We start from the raw sequence: 6,117 nt of genomic DNA on the forward strand, positions 1-6,117 counted from the left end.
ACTGTTACTTCCTCAATGGTCCAAAAATTGGGTGTTATATTAGACAGCAACTTGTCTTTTGAAAATCATATTTCCCATGTTACAAAAACAGCATTCATCCATCTTAGAAACATCTCTAAGCTATGGAACATGTTACCTGTTTCCGATGCATAAAAACTACGTAGTTCATGCATTCATGACCTCAAGACTGGAATATTGTAATGGACAGCTAGGTGGTTGTCCTGCATCTTCAATAAACAAGCTACAGGTCCAAAATGCGGGCACTAGAGTCCTTACCAGGTCAAGAAAATATGATCATATTACCACAATTTTACAATCTTTACACTGGCTACCTATTAAGTTCGTATCAGATACAAAATATTACTACTTAGCTCCTGTGTACCTAACCAGTCTTCTATCATGCAACAAATCATTGCGCTCCTTAAGGTCGCAAAATGCTTCGGTTCCTAGCCTAACCTCGGTTCCCTGAGATAAGGGAACAAACATTGCGTTGACACGCTTATGGGGGAAAACTCCTGTTTACTCTGGTACTGAAGCCTGATTTGTTCACGTTTGTGTAGATGCATGAACCAATGGCTCTTCAACCCGCCAAAAGGGAAGGAGCTGACCTCTATATAAGTTGGCTCTGAGCGCCATTTCTTCAGAATCTTTCAACTGAAGCGACAGTCAAAGATTCACTTGCAGTCTTATAGCACGGCAGCCTACGCAACGCTCATTCCCTTATCTCAGGCATGAGCCAATAATGAGACCCAAGCGTTTAGGCTGAGGACTTCACAACATAACCCTCTCCACTTATAAGGGGGTTAGGTAGAATTAAGGGCAGGGTCGTTCAAGTTATAAAACCTAGTGAAGGTAGATGGCGACGACCAGCCGGCAGCTGCACAAATATCAGCAATAGAAATCCCGCTGGACCAAGCCCAGGAGGAGGCCATTTACCACTATAGGACACTGCAAGCCCGCTGAGGCATAAGCACACAAAGTGCTGCTCTGAGTATCTAAACAGGCCAGAGTGCTCAACATACACTCTAATAGCCCGAACCGGGCAGAGTGGATTAGGACCCTGCTCACCATCTGAACTGGGGAGCACCAGAAGGGTGATGACTTGTGCTCTAAACAGAGTGGAGGATTTTGAGGATGACTCTTCAGTCGTTAGGTCCAAACTCAAGTCAGGAATCACTGACCGACAGTGATTGCAGGTCACCCACTCGCTTGACCGACGCTAGAGCCAAAAGGGCCCGCAAGCATCTGAACTGGGGAGCACCAGAAGGGTGATGACTTGTGCTCTAAACAGAGTGGAGGATTTTGAGGATGACTCTTCAGTCGTTAGGTCCAAACTCAAGTCAGGAACTGACCGACAGTGATTGCAGGTCACCCACTCGCTTGACCGACGCTAGAGCCAAAAGGGCCCGCAAGTCAGCCAACTGGAGCGGCTCAAAGGGAGGGCCCCGTAGGGCCCTGAGGACTATAGACAAGTCCCAAGTCAGCACAGTATGAGGACGAAGCAGATTCAATCTCTGAACTCCCCTCAGATACTTAACGACTATTTCGTTTCAGCTGACTGATTGGCCAGCCACGAAAGAATGATTCGCCATGATGGCTGCCACATACACTTTGAGCACGGAAGGGGTGCGCCCCTTATCCAGCAGCTCTTGTAGAAAGGATAGCATGTGGCACATGTCACAAGAGGACAGGTCCTCGTTCCATGCTCTACACTAGTCAGAGAAGACTGACCATTTGAGGGAATAAATATGTCATGTAGACAGAGCTCTAGCCTCCAAAATGGTATTAATTACACTCATAGGTAGCTGCAAAGACTCCCGTTGAGGGTCCAAACATGAATGTTCCACAGCTCTGGCCGGGGATACCAAATCATGCCCCTTGCTTGCGAGAAAAGGTCCTCCCTCTGTGGTATCAGCTAAGAGGCTGCCAATAGCAGTTGAATCAACTTGGGGAGCCACATCTGATTCCTCCAGAGTGGGGCCACCAGGAGGACTGAGCATCTGACTTCCTGGACCCGTCTGATGACCTGAGGAAGCAGGGCAACCGGGGGGAACACATATAGGCGAGCACTGGGCCAATTCTCCACCAAGAGGTCCACCTCTGCCCTCCCGAAGACAGACCAAATCATTTGAACCCTTTGGGGATGTAATCTCCATTCTCCTGGATCTACCTTGTCCCTGGACAGCATGTCTGCCCCCTGGTTCAGTCTGCCCAGCACATGAACTGCTCTCTGTGAGAGGAGTTTGCCTTGTGCCCATAGAAGAAAGCGTCGAGCCAACCTGTGTAGGGAGTGTGACCTGAGACAGCCTTGGTGATTGATAAAGGCTACCACCGTCATGTTGTTCGAGCGGACCAGGACGTGGTGCTCCTTTAAGGCCGGCAGGAATAATGCAGCAGTGGGTTACCCTGAGATGAAAACATCCCAGGCACGAAGCATGGGAAGGAACATGGGCTTTGAGCCAGTACTGAATGTTGAGTAGGCCAAGAGGAATTACAGAGGAAGTGGCCGACATGAGGCAGAGCATTCTCTGGAAAGCCCTGAGGGGAAATGAAGTCCCTAATTTGAATGACACCGCTAGTCGCTGAATAGTCAGGGAACATTCTGACATAATCCATGCCCGCATTCGGGCAGAATTAGGGATGCACCGATACCACTTTTTCCAGAACTCGCCTGATACCGATACTTTTATTTTTGGTACTTGCCGATACCGAGTACCGATACCAATATTTTCATTGCATTTGTAAATTTTTTAAATATTGGGTACAGAGACCAAAAAGTATGTATAATGTTAGTTGGTTAACTTCATTTATCAAATAGATACAGTCAAACCAAAATGTATTCAGACACCTTCAACATTTCTCACATTATCACAGTTTATTCATTATAGTTAGTTTTCTCTCTCTCTATGGTAGCCTACATCATCTTTAATTTAATAGCATTAGAGCTGCTCCATTGCAGCGGCTTAGTTCTGTAATCACGCGATTTGCTGTAAAAATGCAGGGAAACACTCGCTATAAATCTCCTAACTGTGATATTTTCATGAATAGAAGTCGCGTTTTTTTCATCTGAAATGTGCAGCGATTTATATTCCACAGCCACTCATATAATGCAGAAACACTCATGAAGCAAGCAAAACAAGCGCAACGCGTACACGTATTTGTACTGGTGCAGAATGAGAGGACAGTAGTACAGCCTAGAGCATTTCACACAGGCTGTTAGTTTCACTTTCACCAGAAAGTCGTGTATGTTTAAGGGTGAAAATAAATGACGTTTATAGTGAATGCCCCTATAAATTGTCTTATATTTATGATTTAGTTTTAATCCAAATGATGCGGGAGCTAAGTGAGTGAACATCAAAGATCACACAACAGAATTGCGCACTCTCTCTCTCTCCCTACCGTTAAGTAACTTGTGCATTGTTTTACTTACTTGTTTTTGACATATCCGACCGAACTACAAACTTTCCAGTGATGTCTGGGAGAAAGGTATATTCACTCGACAAGCTTGCGCATTTGCGCCGCCGCACGTCAATCCACTCATAAGTAAGCTTTGCTTACCAGCTGGCCCAAATCAGCTATATAGGCATTAATACTGAATGTTTTATATTCACTGCTTACATATACTTCGTAGACATCTTTAATTTCTAATAACTGTTTCTTTGTCTGAATATGGCACTTAGGCTATCACATGCTGTGTGGTATTGGCGTTTGGTATCGGGGCATTTTAACGAGTACGAGTACAGGAGCTCAGTATCGGTATCAGTGCATCCCTAGGCAGAATCGATAACTGTCCCCAGAAAGACCACTCGCTCGCTGCCTGGGAGACAAAGAGCTTTTAGCTAAATTGAGCAGCAGCGACATGTGAGCGATGAGTTTCTGTTCTGACCTGCCTAAAACCAGCCAATCATCGAGGTAGTTCAAAATGTGGATTCCCATCTGTCTCAGAGGGGAAAGAGCCATGTCTATGCACTTCGTAAAGGTGCGTGAGGACAGGGACTGTCCGAATATCAGGACTGTGTACTGATAGGCCACTCCTTCGATGTGAATCTCAAGAACAGTCTGCGATGGGGGGCTATCTGGATGTGAAAGTAAGCTTCTTTCACTGCTTCAACTGACAGAAACCAGTCCTCGGGACATACTTGCACAAGGATCTGTCTCAAAGTTAACATCTTGAACGACCGTCTCATAAGTGAGCGGTTCAGATGTCTAAGATCAAGAATGGGTCTAAGCCTGCCATCTTACTTGGGTATGAGGAAGTAGCGGCTGTAAAACGTTTCCACGGCTCCTTTTGCAAGCAGTGTTTGTACTTCGGACTGTAGAATATAAGCATCATTGTCCTGTTCAGAAGTTTGAATAACACCTCTGAAGTTGCCCGCTGGTGAACTAAAGCGAGTAACCTCGTTCTATGTTTTTTAGAACCCTATCTTGACACATCCGGGATAGCTTTCCAAGCCTGAAACCAGATGACAAGTGATTCTAGTTTTTCGAATGGAAGTTCACTGCACGGGGGCTGGGAACTGACATTCGTGGTAATGAGGAGAGGAGAAACACTCTTTTGAGTATGTGGGTCTGGTATCACAGGGGTAGTTGGCTTGGGCACGCACTGAGTGAGAAGGACGGGCCCAGCTTGAATGGAGCTTCCCTCACTCAGTGTTAAGTGGAGGGATGGATAGCGAGCACAAGCTTTCTTTGAGGGAGTTCTGGCCTTGGCAAGAACTGACCGTCTCCTCTTCCTCTCTGCGTACAGATCAGGAGGATCTCTGAGGCTCAGGGTCCAATGTCACTCTGGGGCGGCCGCGGGGACCTTGGTGCTTCGGAAACGACATCCGGGGACGCTGCTGAAACCCAGGTTTAGACTGGTGCTGAAGCAGCACCGGCTTGGCAGGCTGCTGAGAGGATGGAGCCTTCTGGCGACTTGAATCAGCTGCTGCACTGGAGCACTTCGGCAGGAAGTGACACATTGCCTGTGACGACTTCTGTGCTGCTGTAAACCACTCGGCAAACCCATCCACAGCAGGGCCAAACAGTCCCTTAGGAGAGACTGACTAGTCTAGGAAGGCGACCTTGTCAGTATCCCTGATCTCCATCAAATTCAGCCAAAGGTGGCGCTCCAGCACCACCAAATTGGCCATGGCCTTGTCGATCGCCTGCGCAGTGGCCTTAGTAGCGCTAAGAGCCAGGTCAGTTGCTGTGCACAGCTCTCTAAAGCATCAGAACTCTGTCCAGACTCATCCATGGTGCAGAGAAGTTTGGCCTGGAGCACTTGAAGCACTGTCATTTTGCAGAGTCAGCGAAGAGATCATCTTCGTCGCTGAAGGAGAAAAATTCTGATGAAATGGCACTCAGAGCCGACTTATATAGAGGTCGGCTCCTCCCCTTTTGGTGGGTTGAAGCATCATTGGTTCGTGCAGCTACACGAATGTGAACAAATCAGGCTTCAGTACCAGAGTTAACAGGAGTTTCCCCATAAGTGTGTCAATGCAACTGGAGAGACTGTTCGAAAGGGAACTCTGGACTTTTGGTAGTACCTAGGAAAGCAAAGTCCACTAAAGGAGGTAGAGCTTTTTCACATTTGGCTCCCAAACTCTGGAATAGCCTTCCTGATAACGTTCGGGATTCAGATACACTCTCTCTGTTTAAATCTAGATTAAAGACACATCTCTTTAGTCAAGCATTCACATAATGCATCTCATTACCTTGTACACCAGTTATATCTGATCAAATGAACTTTATTATTCTTTGCTTGGTTTGAACAGCAGCTATGCAAATTTTTCTCTATTTGCTTTTCTGTTTCTGCCACAGGATGGGAATCCCGAGGTAACTAGAAATGACACATCTTCAGTCTGGATCCAGCCTTAACAAAGACCTGAGAAGAGATGAAACCAACCCCTCCAAGGACCTCAAATGATTACAACCCTGAACCAACATACAAAACTACCAAATTTTCCAGTAAGTTTGATCGTAACATAATCATTGCTATTAATAGTGTTCACAGTTTGTTTACATGTCATTAACTAACTGCATGATTGTATACATATCTGCCATATGGACATCACCTAGTCACCACTGATAAACTACTCTTAAATGTAATGTAGAAACTTTCATTTTCTGTGAAGC

This window comes from Sinocyclocheilus grahami, unplaced genomic scaffold (genome assembly GCF_001515645.1).
Source record: "Sinocyclocheilus grahami isolate Dianchi unplaced genomic scaffold, SAMN03320097.WGS_v1.1 scaffold911.1, whole genome shotgun sequence".
In the NCBI taxonomy this organism is placed as follows: domain Eukaryota; kingdom Metazoa; phylum Chordata; class Actinopteri; order Cypriniformes; family Cyprinidae; genus Sinocyclocheilus; species Sinocyclocheilus grahami.